This window comes from Neomonachus schauinslandi, chromosome 3 (genome assembly GCF_002201575.2).
Source record: "Neomonachus schauinslandi chromosome 3, ASM220157v2, whole genome shotgun sequence".
Classification (NCBI taxonomy): Eukaryota; Metazoa; Chordata; class Mammalia; order Carnivora; family Phocidae; genus Neomonachus; species Neomonachus schauinslandi.
Window position 1 is genome coordinate 176216336 of NC_058405.1, and position 20498 is coordinate 176236833.

Here is a 20498-nt window from a genome sequence, read left to right on the forward strand (position 1 = left end):
CATTTAAACTTCCAGAAGAAAAATAATCTTAAAATAGTCCCAAACATTTGGAGTACTTCTGAATTAGGATTCTTTGAAGCATGAAGATAAATTGATTCCAGGATGATTCCACAAAGGCACCAAAAAAAGTCATAAAGCTGTTGAGTGCATACAACTGTTGAATGTTTAGTCTATGAGTTCAACACATTTTCTAGGCCCAGGAAGATGGAGATTTTATTGCAAATGGGCAAGATGGTTTAAGTTAGCGAAAGGCTGTCATTTTGATATACTTGTAAGGCTTGATGTCTCTAATCTGAAAAATTCTTAAAATGCAAATGTCAACCACACCTAATTGGTTCTGAAGTTTTAGTTCATTGAAAGGATTCACGAAGAGTAAATGTTTCTTACCTAACATCCTACATTAACTATGTCAGTTGTGTAACAGCAAATGTTAAACTTCCTAGTATAATATAATTTTATTAAACACCTTGAAAATCTCAGATCCATAATGCATTATGTAATATAGCAATTCATTAACGTAAATTTTTAGGCATTGTCTTTTTTCATTTCAAGAGTTGGGTTTTGAATGAAGGAAAGCGAGCAAGACAATAAACTATTAATGGTTACCTAGAACCTGTTCTTCAAATACTTGAAATAGCCAAAATTCTCAAGATATTGATTAGGTGCTCTAATCTGTATCCAGAAATCTAAAATGGGCTTGACATTCTACTATGTAGAATCTTGGTCCATGCGTCAGTTCCAAAGGAGCTGTTCATGTTTAATTGCATTCTGGGACCACATGTGTATCCCTGCTTATTTACAGCTCTCCTCTCCCCACCTCCCCTGATTGCTGTATCAATCTTCCATTTATCCTTCCAATCTTCTCAGTGCTCAGTGCCTTCTTCCCTGTAGAGAAAACAGAACAGCTTGTGTACCTCCCACAATTCTTTACAAGATCTCATTTCTTGATGGTTGCATGGTAGCCTATTAAGCTGCTCTCATGGAGGGTACAAGATGCTGAAGAGGTGAGGGGGAGGCACTGTAAGTAAAAGTGACTATGCACGGGTCCCTGTGGGCATATGTATCTCTGGGCATCACCTGTATTGGAGAAAAAGAGAAATTTCTGCCTTTGTCCATGTGAGCTCCATCTTCCTTTTAGGAAGGACAAGCTTTAAAGGTCAGCTTTGAAAGTGCAGCATGAAGAACAGGGGCTCGGAGCCAGACCTGATCCGTGATTCAAATCTTAGCTTTGCCATCATTAGTCACTATGGCATTGGGTGAATTGCTTGAATTCTCTAGGCTATAGTTTCCTTAACTACAAAATGCAGATAAAAGTTTCTAACTTAAAAAGTTATACTGAATATGAAACAATATCAATATTCTTTTTTTTAAGATTTTATTTATTTGAGAGAGAGAGAATGAGAGACAGAGAGCATGAGAGGGAGGAGGGTCAGAGGGAGAAGCAGACTCCCTGCTGAGCAGGGAGCCCGATGCAGGACTCAATCCTGGGACTCCAGGATCACGACCTGAGCTGAAGGCAGTCGTTTAACCAACTGAGCCACCCAGACGCCCCCAATATCAATATTCTTAATTACATGTTTCATAGTTAGAATTCAATAAATGGTAGCATTACTGTTGTTTTTATCCTACTCACTGGTTCAGAAAACAGTCCAGCTACCTGTTTGCATACATACCAACTGCTTTTATAACCCTGAGGCCAAGAACAACCTCAGTTATCTTTCAAGAATGACCCAATTTCATTGGCACAAGTCCAGAACATGAGATTACACCTCCTCAATAGTCTGATTGCAATAATCTGATGCTACTTCTTCTTGTACACAAATGTTGGCTACCATGGATCAAAATCTGTTTTAGGAGAAATAAACCCAGCAACCACAATCCAGAGAGAAAGCACCAAACTAAAACTCCTTTTTTAAATTTTTTTTTTTATTTTGGATATTTGGTTTCACATGTATGCTCAGAGAACCCAACATACCCACTGTTCACTGGTGCCATATTAGCTCTGTGCTTTCCACTTGCTCTTGGGTCTTTCTGCTGCTGCCTCTAAAATGGTGACCGTGCTTTCTCTTAAAAACAAAAAATTACCTCAGATTTTCTAAGGTGTCAACTCAAAATTGATGCCTAAATGGGCTTTCTTTATATACAGTCTGAAGAAAAGAAAATGAACAGAAAAAAAAAGAAGAGAAGATGAACATCAGACTTGTGTGCTTTGTGCCCATAACAAATATTTCAGAATTTATCCACATTCATCAATTTTGAAAGCCCCTCCTCCCACATTACCCATATCCACCCCATCCTACCATGGGCCGTGACCCCATCATGAACACTGTCAAATGTAACATAAAGTTCATGGATGAAGGAGCTGTACCAGCAGATCCTTCTGGGCTGACAGTTGCTGCTGCCCATAATCTTCAGAAAAAATCATCAACAAAAACCCAAAAACAAATCACATATTTGGAAATCCTTTAGATGTTGGATTCTGAAGCTGCTATTCCAGAGTCCCCTATTTCTCTGCTTTCTCTTGGCAAGAAATGACTTGATTCTTTCCTCTTAGCTCCAATTCGATTTCTTGGGCAAGTCTCCCAGTTGTGGGGGATGAGAAAGGTAAATGTGTTCTAGGGTTCTTAACTTTATCATCTTGGAAAGGACCTAATCCCTTGGTCAAAACTTGTTACAAAGAAAGGGAAAATATAGGGGAGCACATGAATATTTGGCGAGCATTAACTATCTTCCAGACTATTTGTGCATATACTTAAATATGTATATACATATATGTGGGTGTTTATTTACGTATAGGCATAAAAACACATTAAACTACCTGAAAGTTTTGCAATCCATCATTAACCAGTAACCATGGGGAAGTAAGTGGGATTGAGGGGTTGGTGTACGGGGATGTTTAAGGTTTATTTTATGTATATCTGCATTGTATTTTTTTCAAAAGTCATATTTCATGCATTATTTTTAATTTGTTTTTGAAAGAGCGGTACTCATTTACCTTTTCGAATTCCTCATCTTCCATTTACTTGCTAACTTACTGAAACCCAACTTCGGTTCCACTATTCCATAGAAACAACACTCATAAATCTCATCAGTGACCTAGTAATTGTTAAACTCAGCAACTCCACTTAAATTTTGATTGTACTTGACCTCCTGTAGCATGGGACACTGTTAAGCATACGGCCCCTCTTTGAAACTCTTGCCTTTTTTGACATTACACTCTCTTGCTTCACCTCCTACTTCTCTGATTATTCTTCATTCTCTTTAATTTTATCTTCTTCCTTGCAGTGCTTTAATTGAAAGCATCCACACAAATTCTTTTCAGCTACTCTCTCTTCCTGAGCAATTTTAACAGTGCTCTAACTTTCACACTTCTTGGCAGAAGACTCAGAAATGTGCATCCTGGTCTCATGATTTTCTGAACTGAATTTCCAATTATATGCCAGAGAGTTCCATACCAATGCACAAGGGGTAACTTACACTCTATATGTAAAATACTGATCACATAATCGCCCTCCTCACAACTTTTTCCCCATTGTCGGTTTCATATCTCACTTATGTCATCTCCCAGGGGGTGAGCTCACATGATCTTCAGTCAGATGGGGTTGAAATGCAATTCCTCAAATTTACCAGCTATGTCTTTGAGAAGTTGTTAAAACTCTCAGAATCTTAGATTCATCATCCAAACAGGAAATATTAATAATAATAATTTCCTTTAGTGGTTGATGTGTGATGTTTATATATTATGTGTTACATATTATATATATTATATAATATATAAATTTATATAATATACATTATATATTATATCATATCTATTGTATTTACATGTTATATATATTTTATATAACTCAGCAGGATGTGAAAATATTTTTTTTATAATCTTACCATACACTGAGACTGGAAAACTTGTGCAAGAATTTGTTTCTTTCTCTTCTCATGATTACTCTTCCTACAACATGCAATGAAAAGACTATCAATTACTTTGCTAAGTTGTCTACTAATTTCACCCTCTTCCTACAAGAACCTCATGTTTCCTAACTTGGATTATGACAATATCCTTCATTGGTCTCCTTGCTCCATGTCTCAATAACATTTGTTGGCTTCTATTGCCATCAGAATAATGTCCAAATCCACCAACACTTTAGTCAAGGACTTCTACAGTCAAGACCCAATCTGTCCTTCCAGTCTGACTCCTCACCACCAACTCTATGCTCTAATCATCTTAAACAATATGATTCTTCTTTTAAATCTTCTATAACTTTACTCCTATCTGTCCCTTTGTCTAAACACCTCTTCCTTCCTCCTTTATCTATTGAAACCCTTCTTTAAAATTCATCTCAGAAGCTTCTCCTACCATTAGACATGTTCTGGTGGCCTATCATTCCATGAAGAATTCACTGTCTCCTCAGTTTCACATCCATGGCTGTTGACTTTTACTTCTCTGCTATCCTTATATCATATCTTCTTGTATACATTTATGTATTCATTCATTTAACCACCCCCTTCATAATGGATCGATTCTGTTGGGCAGGGCGAATTACTCTGGTGACACAAAGAGGAACACCCTGTGCACTGCTGTCTTTCTCACACTGTTTAAATTCCTGGAAGGCACTTCTGAGTTTTTTCACCAGCCTCTCTTCCTATAGTCTAGCTCATTCTTTGCATGCAATAGATGGTTATCAAATGTTCATTGATCAAATCAGGCCAGTAGTTACAGATCTTTCTGCAGAGTCTACCTCTAGAAACAAAGTGTGGAGGCAAAGTTACTTTCTTCAGAAGACCACTTTTGCCTATTTCTAATCCAATTCTCTCTGAACTTCAAAGAAAGAACTGGACTTCCTTTTCTCAGGGAGCCCTAACCCTCTCTCTTTGAGGCCCACCTATGACAGCATATTGACTAAAAGGATGCCTATGGTCAGGTGCCTCCATGGAATTATCTCTTCTCAGACCTGGAAGTTTTGAGGTACTCCAACAAACATTCCCTTGGATATATGCTCATTAAGCCTCTGTGGAAATACTTAACCCACCTTGATGTGTGATGTTTATATAATATGTGTTATATATATATATATATATATATATATATATAACAGGAAAGGTGACCCCCCCACATCCCCAGTCCTGGATGATGGTAGCCCTGACTTTTGAAACCTGGATGGATATGGTTTTGCCTAAAACTTTAAATCTTTCTAAGGAAGGCGAGAAAAGGAAATGAGGGGATGGGAGGGAGTGATGTTAGCAAAGTCAGAGAGTGAGGGGGTAGTTGGGCCAAGCTGAGAGCTAAGAATCCTTGTTCTAATTCATCAGAGCCTGAAGAGGAAGAAGGGTTAGTGGCAATTTGTGTTTCACAGACTGTAAATCATGTCTGCACTCCATTGGGTCAAGATATTTTTCAAGGTTTCATTTAGTACCATATTGCACCTTGCAATCAACTTTTCCATGCAAAATGTTAAAAGTGTGTTAATTTTTTTCTCTTTGTGCACATTTAAGTATGTAAAATGTCTCTAAAAATTAATTTCTTTTGAAAACATCCTGTACAGAAATTTAAAAATTGCCGTATATTCAAATCCTATTCTGTTTCTGAACCTTTCAAATATGTAATTCTATATTCTATAATAATTCATAACCTTGTAACTTTATAAGAGGAAAATGAGCAAATGCTTTTAGAAATAATGATAGCCTTTCTTTTTCAAAGTCAAGCGCTTATTTTTTTAAAGGAGCAGATAAAATTATTAAAGTAATTCTGGATTTTTTTTGATCCATGTGATTCTACTACTTGGCAATGTGAATTTTTTATAGTTACTATTCTTACATATATAATATAAATGAAAGGGCTTATTTTTAATTGAAAACAGAGAAATAACTATGAATCTATAATCTCCAGAGAAAGGGAACAATTATATCACTGCTCTAACAAACACACACATGTAAAAATATTTCTGGGGTAAAGAGTTTTTTGGTGTTTTTTTAAGATTTTATTTATTTGAGAGAGAGAATGAGAGAGAGCACGGGGGGGCAGGGCCAGAGGGAGAAGCAGACTCCCCACTGAGTGGGGAGCCCAATTTAGGACTCTTATCCTGGGACTGCAGGATCATGACCTGAGCTGAAGGCAGTCGCTTAACCAACTGAGCCACCCAGGCACCCTGGGGTAAAGAGTTTTAACTTTGGGATAAGATCATCAAAGTTTTTAAATCTGATCGACTAGATGTCACTTTTTACTTTTTTAGGAAACAATCTTGAAAATAAGATTCGATAATAAGGGAAAATCAGGATAATTTTTGGCAATCATATGTAGTTATTTTAATATTTATTACTTGGCTAATTACATCAAGGGTATCAAAATTAACAGAGCAAAATTATCTTGAAACAAACTTGAAGATTTTGTGAAAATGTCCTGTCTGGATAACCTAAAACGAAAGGACCAGCTTGGGAAGAAGGGAGGGAGGAGGAGGGTTGAGAGGACAGGGGGAAAGAGAGAAAGGAAGGGAGGGAAGGGGGAGGGGAAAAAAGAAAAAAAAAAAAGGAATGACATTAAGAAATTCAGGAGTGGGAAAAAAAAATCCTTATAAAAAAGGAGGGGGGCACCTGGGTGGCTCAGTGAATTAAGTGTCTGACTCCTGGTTTTGGCTCAGGTCAGTTCTCATGGATCCTGGGATCAAGCCCCACATCCTGCTTCATGTTCAATGAGTCTGCTTGAAGATTTTCTCCCTCTGTCCCTGCCCCAACTCACGCGAGCTCCCTCTCTCTCTCTTTTTCTCTCTAAAATAAATACATTTTAAAAATCTTTTAAAAAATAAATTAAAAAAAAGGAAATTCAGGAGTGGGGTGCCTGGGGTGGCTCAGTCGGTTAAGTGTCCAACTCTTTTTTTTTTTAATAAAGATTTTATTTATTTATTTGACAGAGAGATAGACAGAAGAGCACAAGCAGAGGGAGTGGCAGAGGGAGAGGGAGAAGTAGTCTCTGCACTGAGCAGGGAACCCAATGCGGGACTCGATCCCAGGACCCTGAGATCATGACCTAAGCCGAAGGCAGACGCTTAACCATCTGAGCCACCCAGGCGCCCAGGTGCCCAACTCTTGATTTCAGCTCATATCATGATCTCGAGGTTATGAGATTGAGCCTGTGTCAGGCTCCACACTCAGCATAGAGTCTGTTTGAAACGCTCTCGCCTTCTCCCTCTGCCCCTCCCCCTGCTTGCTTGCATTCTCTGACTCTAAATAAAATAAATAAAAATCTTAAAAAAAAAAAGAAATTCAGGAATGATGACAGGACTTTTGTAAAAACTGCTTCTTTTGGCAAAATATTTTACTGAATGAAGATCTATGGTTTGATCTGTAAATTCAGAGTATTTGAACTAAGTAATATCAAGTCTGGTAAATGGTACTTGATTCCCAAATGTTTAGTGTCTGATGTTGAAACTACCTTCTTAAAACATGTGTACAAAATGACAGTAGCTAACGTTTACCACATGCCAAGCATTGTTTTAAGTTCTTTATGTTTGTCCTCTAAATAAGTCACTTAAGGACCCTGTGAGGTGGTTATTATTATTTTTCCCATTTTATAGATGAGAAAACCAAGGCACTGAGAAATTAGTGACTAGCACAGATTCGTACAATTAGGAAATGGTAGTCGATGGTGTTTAAACCAGGTGGTCTGATTCCCAAACCCACATCCTTAAGCACTGTCTTTATACAGATGAAAGAGCACATTCTATTCAGAAACAGTCATCACTACCTTTTAGTTTTGGAACACTGAAGTTGTATTTCTTTCCTGCAGCAGCGATTCAAGGGATGCCTGGCAGATTCTCAAATGAACATGATCTTATTTTCCTACCACTTCTTCTAAAACCTTTTAAATCACCATCATAATAAACTCTGTATCAGCGTGTTACCTGGCAAATAGTCGCTAGGGTACAATGTTGGACAAAAGCTTTGTGCTCCGGAAGATAAATTACTCCTGCTGATACTTGTCCCCCTCCTGCCCCTACCAGCCCCATTTATGAAGTTTGGGTGCATCCCTACCAAAGGACTCATTTAGGTTTCAAACATTTAAGCATGTACTCCAGGAAAGTAAAATACTGGTGACCCTGAAAAGCTGCCTTGGTGTTCCCTTACGGTCTAAGGGAAATGACCTTGGCTTCCCAGAGTGACTGAGCTTGGTGTAAAGTGGCACCCGGATCCAATGGCTCCTTTAATACCCTTGCTATAAAAAGAAGCCTCTCAGCAATGCTTCCTTTATGTTCACTCTTAATGCAGGAAACATTTTGCACATTTTATGGAATTCCCCACTGAGAAAAATGAAATGCTGCCTTTAGACAGCCTACATTTTAAATGATTGAATAGGTACTCAGCACATTGTAGTTGCTCAATAAAGGCTTGTTGAAAGGAGTTAAGTTTTATGGATGGCTCGATTCCAAGAAAAACATCTGTTAGGATGATGCAAGTCCAAACACAGGTGCTCCCTGTGTGGCATATTTAGGCCAGGTGTTGAGTAAAGCGACTTTAAAACTGTAACACTCTTTAGAAGAGAGGGGGACATGTTTTAAAGCTAACTCCATCATGGCGATGCTTTACTGTTTTATCACAGCTGTCCGTGTGAAAATACTGCCTCCCGTCTACAGCTGAAATGTTTGAGACTTGGGACAGTAAGAGTTGTCATCTGCAAGATTTGTCAGTTTGTACGTGAAACAACCTTAGACTCCACATGACCACCTGACACTGCCACTCAAAAGAAAACTATGAAACCAGAACATATTGTTTCTGTGCCAGATCTATTTACCTCCGCCTGAGCTGTCCTTCCCACCAGACTTAATTACTCATTGCTAGCATCACTCACATTCAAGAGTCATGTGTGTGGTATTCATTAAGAGAGAAATGAAACATAGAATAGCTCAGAGATGTATCTGCTTCCCCCAGGAAAGGTGAAATGACTCCCACGGACAGTAGAGCCTTAGGGTGCAGATGATGGAAACCGGTGGGAAGGGAGGAGGTGGCAGCAAGCCGGGGTCTTGGTGGGTGGAGTGGATGTTTACTGGAGTCTTGCCTCATGCCATGAGCTTTATGACTCACCCGAGCAAAACAATTACTCCTCCTTCCCTGATATTTCCCTTGGATGAGTTGGCTCATTGTGCAGCTAACATTCATAAGCTTTTGGGGGGATAAGTCCCCTTGAAGATTAGATGCGTTTTTGTTAAAAAGGGATTCATCTTGCATAATTCTTACAATGCAAATGAAGCCTAAGTTAGAGTATTATAGCTGATAGGGTCAGTGCCTTATGGCGGCCACACTGGAGTTGAGAACAACTGGAATTGAGCGTTGTACTTAGCCATACAAAAGCTTTGCAGTGTGTGCATTAATACCTAAATCATTTGTGGTTCAGCAAAGGAATAATCCCAGACTCTGCCCTCAAATATACAGAAACCTGAATTCTTTATTTTCCAGATTTTGTTGGACCTCCACTTAGGAGGTGAGGGGGTGGGGTAGGAACCTTAAATTCTAGGAATTTAGCTGCATCTGTAAATAAGGAACATGGAAAATGAAGTTAAGTGTTTTTTTTTTTTTTTTTTAGTATCAAATCTGTTTTGGATATCCAAATAAATGAAGCAAAAACGATTGATTTACACAATTCTGGAAACTTGCAGATTTAAGGAGCACAGATGTTAATTATTACATTTTCTCATTGTAAACCTCCACTGGTAACAGGAATTTAAAACCTCGCTGCCATAGGAACAGACCCAAATTCCAGGAACTGGGACCCATATTCCAGGGCCCAAAGAAATGATATCAGCCTAAAGAGCCAAGTTGAGTCTAGAGACACTTTAGCCATTAACTCCCCTTTGGCTTCCCTCCATGTTATAGCAACAACACTCTTTCAAACGCAAAAACATACTTTTGTAGGTGAAATACTCTGCAGTGAAAACAGTGCAATCACAAGCCTCACATATCTGGGCTCTGAGTAAGCGAATGGAACACCATGGAATACTAATAGTATTAATATTAGACTGTGACTTAAGCCGAAGCTTTATGTGTTAGGCCAGCTTTGGTTATCTTTTCAAAGAATAGGTGTTAGGGAGGTTATTTATCTACCAATCAAATCAGCCTGGGTCACTCTGGCCACTGGTATCCAGAAGGAAATCACAGTGGAACTCCAGGGCTAGAGGGTGGAGGGGAGCTACAGAAAAATGACCTGATTAATCTGGGTAAAATAACACTCATTCATTTTTCCTCAGTAGAATATACATAAGGATCACCTACTAATACAAGGTGTAAGGCTAGTCACTTCAGCACTTCGACTTTGACATATATTTTACTCTCACTGGATATAATATATACCCATAAATACTCCTAATGAATAGCAGAAAGTAATACATTTCATAAAAGTGTAATAACGAATGTGCTATGCCAGCTCAAAGGAGTCTAGAATCACTCGCAATATGGGGAACATGGTAAGGCTTTTAAGCTGGAATTAAAGAAACGTGGGATATGTTGAGGTGCAGGGCATTCCAGACAAAGGGAATATTATATTAACAAATTTGTTGTATTATAAAACAAAATTAACAAAGCTGTAACACTGAGGAAGTGTAAAACAGTCATATGAAACTATCGGCTTGCCTGAAGGTATAGCGAGGAATCAAGATAAATTTATGTTAGGACAAATTGTTTAGAATTCCTTCTTCAGGTAATTAGTGAATTTTTTATGTATCTACTTACCAAACAAAGAAGTTACAAGGGACTGTATTTAGGATTAATACAGAAGTTGAGTATATGTTACATTGGTGAGGAGACTGTTGCAAGAGTTTAAATTAGAGGTAATAGGGCAAAAACATGCTTCACGGTCCTAGGCAAAGGAAAGACACAATGACACCAGGTATTTGGGGTGAGTTCCCAGACAAACTGGTGGCACTATTAACAGAATTGAGAAATCAGAAAAAAGAGGGAGCTTTGCAAGGGAAAAAGAATGAGCTCAGCCTCAGATAATGCCTTAGAGATCACAACTCGGATAATCTAACTCCAACAGGAGTTAGAAATCCAATCTTGAAACCCAGGAGAGAGACCAAGATGGTAAATGTAGATTCGAGAGTCATCCGCTGCCAATCTGCAATCACCAAAACTGACAGATTAGATGAGAGTTTACGGGAGTGATTGCTAAGGGAAAAAGGCAAGTCAAGGACAAAGACCCTAATGTCTTTCTTTTGGGAGTGAAGATGTTGGCTTTCTAAATAGTCACTGCTTCACCAACTGCATTTCTTTCTTTCTTTCTTTTTTTTTTAATTTCCAAAGTTTGTTTGCAGCATTCTTCAGATGGAAGTTCTCAGGATGTTGCTTAGCAGTAGTTAACATTTGATATCACAGATTGGAACCTCTAGCATAGCCCTAGCGTGATTGTGTATGGCAGTGATTATGGGGTTGATGGGGGTGCCTGTATGTATTTTGGGGAGTGGGATGTAATAGCCAGATTTTTCTTATCAGAAAACCACTAAATGTATACAGAAATATATACAACCATTTCCACCCTAATCTTAACAGTATTACTAAAAGTATTAACAGCTAAGTACAGTGCATTCGCATTTACCATTACAACTTATTGAGGTGGGGATTATTAGCACATTTGATGAATGAGGACGTGAGTCTCAGCATAGTTCAGCATCTCTCCCAACATCACAAAATTATTAAGTAACAGGAAAAAATTCTAATGACTGACTCTAAAACTGAGATCTTAATCATTATATTTTCTTGCCCTGAGGTTATTTCTGAATCAGTGGTAAATCATGGTCTACTAATTTATCTTAATATTATTATTTATTCATTTATACCTTGCTGATTCAATTTAATTTTTAAATAAGTATGCAGTAAAATTGACTTTTTTAGTGTACCGTTCTATGAATTTTAACACATGCATAAGCTTGTGTAACACTCACCATGATTGGGATATAGACCAGTCCCATCACCCCAAAAGCTCCCTGGTGCTCTCTTTGTAGTCAACATTCCCTCACCCCTAGCCCCTCGAAACCACTGATCTGTTCTCCAACACTGGGGCTTTCCTTTTTTGAGACTGTCTAATATAAATGGAGTTATAAGGTATGTAATCTTTTGAGACTGGCTTCTTTTACTCAGCATGACGTCTTTGAGACTCATCCAATGTTCTGTGTCTGTCACTGGTTTGTTGAGTAGTTTTCAGTCCTATGGAATCCAGTTAGTTTATCCACTTACCAGTGGATGGACATTTGGATGTTTTTCTCGATTTTTCACAATTATGAATAGAACTGAGATAAACATTCCCATACATGTTATGATGTGAACATAAGTTTTCATTTCTCTAGGGCAAACACCCAGGAGTGGGATTCCTGGGTCATGGGTAAATATAAATTTACTTATGTTATTTCTTAAAAAAGCATCTGAGGTAAGAGCAATCTACTGTGACAGCTACAGCAAACCATCATAGTTACCTGTGAAGGAACTCTTTTTTTTTTTTTTTTTAGATTTTATTTATTTGTCAGAGAGAGAGAGCACAAGCAGGGGGAGAAGCAGGCTCCCCTCTGAGCAAGGAGCCCAACATGGGACTCGATCCCAGGACCCTGGGATCATGACCTGAGCCAAAGGCAGACGCTTAACCAACTGAGTGACCCAGGCGTCCCATGTGAAGGAACTCTTTCGAAAATATGCTGCAAGAGAAGAAAAGAGTGGCTCAGTAATATAATTGCTGGGGCAGAAAAAGTCCAGGTAAGAGTCACCTGAATCTCTAGACGTATGTAGAAATATTATAGCACATTCCCCACAATCTACAGGGAAGGCAATTAAGGCCCCCAATGCACTGTGACTTCTCACATGGTGAGTTTTGGCAGACTGAGGCCAAAACTAGGTTCCTTGACTCCCAAGTCATGGGAAAGAAATGTTCTGGAAAAGAAAATGAAACTCTTCTCTCAGTGAAAGCCACAACCCTGATGAGAGTAAAGTGAACAACAGCACTTAGCATGTCTTAAAGATGAAGATATATATTCTGTGTTTGAGACCTTAAGGATTTTTCCAGTGGCATACATGAGTATGTTTATCGAAAATTTCTCTATTCCAATGGTCTGAAGTTATCAACACAAATTTAAAATCTTCTATAAATATTTAAATATGAAAGATATCCTTCTGTAAACATAACATCATATGAAGAAGCTGTGAAGAGTTGGTTCCATTCTAGGCATTTTGAGGTCATTATATGTAAAACAAATGCTTAATGCTAACAAAATAGCCCACTATTTTAATAACTATGTCTCAAGTTACACTAAACAACCTGAAGTATAATAGCTTATGAAGTCTATATGTTTAGCAGCAATGTTCATCTGTTCAACATAGAGTAATTATTATAACAGATTTGCCCATTAGTAGAATTCAGTGTCTTATTGAGGTCCTGGGCAACTAGTCCACTGGGGACAATGGTCTGCTCATGCTGATCGCCTGTGACCTCTCCTCCTGCTTTGTTCTAAGACCTGCTGAATTTGGCAGTTCAAAAATACAAAAAAAAATTCTAGTATTTTCCCACTGCAAAAGAGACATAAAGGAATGCAGTGGTTGATAAAGGTAAATATTAAAAGTTTATGTCTACCTCAAATATAATTTCAACGAAGAGAAATGCTATCCCTGGTAGTATGAATTTAGTGGGAGAAGAGATGACAGAAAAGGGTAAAGATGATGAGACCACCGCCCACTTTACCTTAAAGATTATTGATCTCATGACACACAAAGTCACTGTGAACTTCCAGTTTCCAGTTCTGCATGTAAAGAGCTTAGATATCGCCCCTCTGTCCTAACAACAAGTAAAGAGCTGACTGGACTGAAAAATCAACTGCTCTTGGAGGCATATGAGAAGGGAGGACACAGGGCAGACTGCTGCCTTCAAGATTTAGAGAGCCAGAAAGAGGAATACAAGAGGTACAGCATCCTGGAGCTGAGACCCAGGAGGAGTGGAAACAGCCTCAGGAACCAGTGTCAGGAAGGAAAACCTGAGCTGTAAGTGATAAATTGCTGGAAGCTCAGTGAGGACAACTCTGAGAGTTAAAAACTCCAGGGGGACCCAGTCACAGCTCTCCCCACCCCACCTACTACCCATTTTATGTGATTTAATTCTAGAAAACAACTGTGACTAAAAGACCAACGCAGATTTGTGACCTCTGAGAACCTCCTCTGCTTTTCTGGTGTGGACCAATGTCCTACTTTCTGATTGTAAAGATGACAGCTTAATTTTGCAGTGATGACAGAGAATATTCTACGTAGATGATTTCTTTTAAAATAAATGAAAATAATTAGTTGCTTTTAGATAGAGGAGGAGAATAATGAAAGCACCTCTTGGAGCAAAGATCAGACAAGAACCCATGTGAGTAGAGACCGTGTTGGAGAGGAGAGGAAGGGTGATACCCAGAGCACAAAATGGCCCCCCTGGGGGAAAATTCAGGTCCCTATCATCTCTCTGATGACAACTGACAATCTCAGTGTTTCTTGAGAGACCAGTTCTTTGCAGATTTTTCAATATTCATGGGCAATCTATTGATTGAATGCTTAATGCTGTTTTATTGCAAATGAAATATATGTTTTTTATGGCTTGAAGAACCCCTCTCTAAATTCCAGTGTCTTATTGAGGTCCTGGGCAACTAGTCCACCGGGGACAATGGTCTGCTCATGCTGATCGCCTGTGACCTCTCCTCCTGGGGACCTCTGTCTGCAGCTTATTTTGGCAGGCAGAATGTGGAAAGACTCTTTTATCAAAGAGTAGTGGGACATTCACAGAATAAGATTCGAAGACGTTAATAATACAGAGGGAGAAATCGTTTAGGTCAGGGAAGTGGAGAGGAAGTGAAGCAAGAGGAAGAGTGGCTGATGCAGGAGCTGGAGTGCTGGGTTCATCTTCCAGCTCCAGCATTCATGTACTAGTTGCTTTCCCAATATTATCCCCGTGGTGGTCCTGCTGTTGAAAGACCCCATTTTTGAATAGAAGACAGGTCGTTATCATGAGGCTGAAGAATGGAGTGAGGAGGACTTCCTCAAGGAGGGAAGAGCATGAAAACCAATTGACTCAGCTGAGAATGGAGGTATGAAGGAGTATTGAACACCAGCAGAACCTGAAGGTCACAGATCTGAAGAGATTGGAGTAGAAATTTGAATACCAAAGCAAGTATAACCATTAGCTGAGAGCTAATAGCAGATGCTAGGATTAATATCATTTTTAATAAAAATAGGCTGATGGACTATCTGTGATTTTTTTCTCCCATCTTGCCTCAATTATAACATTCTAGTTTCCTTTTTTTTTTTTTTAAAGATTTTATTTATTTATTTGACAGAGAAAGACACAGCGAGAGAGGGAATGCAAGCAGGGGGAGTGGGAGAGGGAGAAGCCGACTCCCTGCCGAGCAGGGAGCCCGATGCGGGACTCGATCCCGGAACTCCAGGATCATGACCTGAGCCGAAGGCAGTCGCTTAACCAACTGAGCCACCCAGGCGCCCTATAACATTCTTTTTAAGCCAGATGTTGTAGGAATGGATGCCTGGTTTTAATTCACTGATCAACCGAGGGTTAACTTTTGTTAACCCTATTGGGCAAATTTCTCTGTATGGGCTGGGAGAGCTAGAAATAGCAAATTGCTGTGGAACAAATCATTCTCTCTACCCTCTGGAAACACTGTGCCATAGAGATCTAAGTGGCCAGTGTGAAAGTAGAGGTTCTTTTTGATTACTGTGCATTCAGACCAGACATACTAACTGGATAAGTATCTGCCATGTGACTCTCACTCTTCTCAAGGGCCTTATTTCTCATCGTTGGAGAGATTTTACTGGCCTTAAGAGATACACTACCTCGTTTGCAGTGGAACACACATGAAAACAGCCGAAATGTAACATATACATTACTGTCCATTTATCTTGCATACATATACCAGTGTGGTAGGGTAGGTACAGCGTGTGAGTAGCGTAGGTACAGCTTTACTTAGTACCAGAGGTAACCTTTATGAATGCTGTTTTACGATGGATAATTATGTTGTTCATCCTAGGAAATGAGCTGAATAAGGAAAGAGTGTTTTTAAATCCATTACCCCTGTCCATTTTTGCAGGTCCTCTTCAAATGAAAGCGCTAAACTCAAACTCCCATGCTTCTGGAAGCCACCTTTTACTTTTTCTAAAAGAAATCATGAGGTACCAATCATATTAAAGAAAACTCTGACATTAAAATATTCCTGGATAAGCCCTCAAATACCAAGCATTTCTTTTTTTCAAAGTATTTCTTCATCATTGTCCAAGAGAATACATATTTTCATAGTTAAAACCATCATACATTCTATTGCTTTCCCACATTACATCATAATCTTTTCTTATGTTTTCATTTAGTTTTCAGATGGATAATTTTAACACCTAGTAATTAATAGTTTGAAACTGACAATGTCTGCCTTGCTGATTTAAGAAAAAGGTATTTATTGACAGATAGAGAATAAATGCAACTATAATCTAGCTGTAGACTTCCATTGCTAAGGGTACCTTGAGATAATATTTTTGGCTATATCACTTTAATGAGGGCTAAGTTCTTGGTTTGACAGCCCAAGTAGTTTAAAATTGGTTTTGTTTTTGTGATGCTAGATACGGAATTTAGGTATATCTAAAATAATGTGAAAATCCATCATAAGTGACCATTCATAGTGTTAAATAGAAGAAGGAAAAATGTATCTAAATATGTTTGTGGTTCACCCATCACAAATCTCCTTAACACTGAGTGGCAAAACTCTCATGAGTGCCCCCGGGGAATGTTTTGAGAATCAGTAGGCCTTTGTACTTGATTCTTCAGCTAACTCTTTGGGTCGATGACAGCTGCTCTTGCAATTAGCCCTTCCCTTGACCTCATGGTCAACCACAACAGCCTTGGAGATTTCAGGAAGGGAAACTATTACTTTCAAGGTATCTGGACAAGACCTGCATGTGTGCAAATTGATAGGGGAACTGTTTTCTGTGCTTCATTCTCCTTTTTCTCTCTTGGTTACAAATTGTCCCCATCCATATGTGACAGGCACATCTGGTTACCTACTCTAATAGGTGAAGAAACGGATCTAACAGGAAGGGGAAGCCATATAATACTCCCCAGGAATGTTTAAAAGAAGATTCCTCAGCCTTTTTCTGAAAACAGGAGTCTTAAGGGGACATCCTGGGCTGAGCGCTAAGTTGCCTGCTCAGCTTACCCCCCTTAGGTCAGAGGTAGTAATATGTAAAATGCGATGATACTTACTCAGCTGGGTCAACAGGATAACAATACAAGAAACACAGTTTTAACAGATTGCAATGATAGGTTTGTTATAAACTTCTTGCCCTCTCCTTATCATCCTCGAATCTCCCCATCTCTTGAGGGAGTTGCAGGCCATGAGCATCCAATCTCTTCAAGTCTCTGTCTGCTGAGCCCAGAAGGTAGACTGTGGCTCAGAATCTAGTTTGGAGTCATTTCAGACATAGCAAATAAGCCCAGCTCTTTCTATCTGTCTCTCTGCCCTTTGATTTCAGTTAGGTAGAGTTGTCTACAAGCTGCGAGAAGCAGAGTTGAACTGAAGAAGTTCAGTCATTCAATGACCCATGTCCGCATAAGCCTGATATATGAAAAACCTAAGTGTGAAGAGCAGAGTTGGGATAATAAGAAAATAATGGCTGGGAAGGAAGTCCTAAGAGCAGGGTAGATGGAGATGTGATGCTGGGGGCTTCGGGAGACAGAGGAGGGAGAGACTGATAGAAGAACTGCAGCCAGGTGAGGGGTGAGCTCTTCACAGAGCTGACACAGGCAGCAACGATGGTGGAAGCTTAAGACCAGATGGGAATACCAGAGCGGTGCATTTTTCTAGTGCCCTTTCAAGTGGTGACATGTGCCAGCTTGCCTAAACAGGGCAAGGAAAAAAGGAGGGACAGAACTAAGTGATCATCTCAAAGGAAGTGGGAAAATGAATTCTCATTATTTTTCTAAAGGCCTATGGAAACAACATTCCTGAAATGCTGTTCACTCTCTTCCTTGGTCACACTCCCAGAATGTTTCATAACGAAGAGGGAGACACGACTACCTTTGCCAATATATTTTGTGTATGATGACAAGTCTCCCTAAATTACTTTCCAGAAAAAGATGGAAGTATAAATTGATAAACACCAGGAAAGTTGAATTGATAAAGACATTTTTATACGGTAGTAGCCAAGTAGCACCTAACATGTTATAATCAAATGATCATGGCAAAAATCATCTTTGGAATTATAGCTTTCTTTTTTTTGTTATGTTCAGTTAGTCACCATATAGTACATCATTAGTTTTTGATGTAGTGTTCAGTGATTCAACCGTTGCATATAACACCCAGTGCTCATCACAACACATGCCCTCCTTAATACCCATCACCCTGCTACTCCCCCAACCCCCTCCCCTCTGAAACCCTGTTTGTTTCCTGGGGTCCATAGTCTCTCATGGGTTGTCTCCCTCTCTGATTTCCCCCCCTTCCATCTTCCCTCCTTTCCCCTATGGTCCTCCATGCAATTCCTTATGTTCCACATATGAGTGAAACCATATGAGAATTGTCTTTCTCTGCTTGACTTATTTCACTTAGCAGAATCCCCTCCAGTTCCATCCATGTCGATGCGAATGGTGGGTATTCATCCTTTCTGATGGCTGAGTGATATTCTATTGTATATATGGACCACATTTCCCCGTTATAGTTGTCCCACTGTATATGACAATTGTTTAAAATGTAGAAAATGCTTTTCATATTTACTCTCTAAGCTTCTTTAGTTCCCAAGGCACAGACAGAAACTGATACCATAAAGAATATGACTTTATTTTACCAACTAAGTACTTATAGGACAATGTACATAGGGGACAACAGGAGCTACCATATTACATAGGAAACATCCCATAAATGTTTGTTAAATTAAGTAAAAAACAAATGGAGTTGCAAAAGTATTTAAATAGCACAAACAGCCATCCAATAAATGAAATACTTAAAGGAAGTTGTAAAGGGGGGAAATATCCTCCCCCCAGGTATAAAACACGGAGAACAAGGTATAGACCAGGAGTAAGTCATTAATGACAGTGGTCATTCCAGGAATCCTTAGCATTTTAAAATATTTCCAGTAGAATTAAAATGTAAATCCTCCTGTGAAACATCGTTTGGCAATAGGCTGAGTGGTCTTTACCCATGGAGGTCAGAGAGCAGTTCTCCAGGACACAGGAAGAATAGATAACTCTTTTATCTCAAGTCTCTTAGCACACTGCCAAGCTTTGGGCAGCTGTCTTTATTTAAGCTCCATCAGAGCAGTGCCTGAGAGATTTTGGATTAGCCAAAAATTGCCGCTTTAACAGTATTAATGATATTAAACCAGTAAGTACATGGATTATTCAAATTGGTGTCCTTGAATGAGCTAAAGACCTTTTAACAGGTAACTTCTAAGTGCCAAGAAATTTGACTTAATTAATGCTAATGGCATTGATCTTTAATGAGAATTTTCCTGTAAGAAAGTTAATTGTTAGGTGTTTTTTTAAAAGATAGAACTGTAATATGGACTCCAGTGGTTCTCACCAGGAGACAGTTTTGCCCTCTGACCCCAGGGAACACGTGCCAATGTCTGGAGAGCTTTCTGGTTGTCACAACTGAAGACAGGTGTGCTATTGGCATTGAATGGGTAGAGGTTAGGGATGCTACTAGACATCTTGTAATGCATAGACTATCTCAGTCTCACACAACAAGGGATGAAAGTATTTTAGTGCCACTATTGGGAAACCATGGTGTACAAGTAAGGAGATATATTATCACGCCACTGGAGAGAGCACACAAACAGCTAAAGACACTTTGAAATTTTGATTTATGGTCATGAAAAATTCTGAAATAATGAATTTTTTTTGTGCCTAAACTACTTCCTAATAATACATTAGGCTTCTTTTGACACTGCATTAACTGTTTAAAACCACTAGGGAGCTATTCAGTATGTTACTACTTTGGTGTATTAAATACAACCCTGGGGTATTTAAAACGTTAATGGAACTTTCAAAAGTACCTAATTTACAACTGAGCATTAAGAGAACCAACACATGTGAAAAAGACATAAATGCACTCAAAAAGAAACACATAAACAAGCTTAAAAGTTCAGAGGCACAAAGTGATCTGAGTTAGGTGTGTGTATATGGGTGTTGAAGGTGGGGTGGGGGGTCTTTAGTTACAAATGGCCAGAGGTGAATTTTGACCTGGGTTTAAAGAAAAAGAAAACTATAGGTTAGTTGAGAGAATATTCTAGGAATTCAGTAGCCCTTGTTAATGTAAAACAGAAGTGTTTAATTGCTAATTCAATTTCCAGAGAGTTTTCAACAAATAGGAGTTGAAGAAAGTGATTAGTATCTACTGAGTGAAAAATATTTCAAATTAATTCATCTTTTGATGAATTTTAAATGGGTTTTTATGATAATGTTTATAATGTTCTGGGTACCTAGAATATGGCTGATTAAAGTAAATCTGCTAATTAAAAAA

General features: G+C 38.9%; 1 pseudogene; it reads left to right on the plus strand.

Moving 5' to 3' along the window:
- Nucleotides 1-16826: 16826 nt before the first annotated feature.
- The window catches only part of LOC110591995, a 74458-nt pseudogene continuing 70786 nt past the window's right edge, over nucleotides 16827-20498 (plus strand).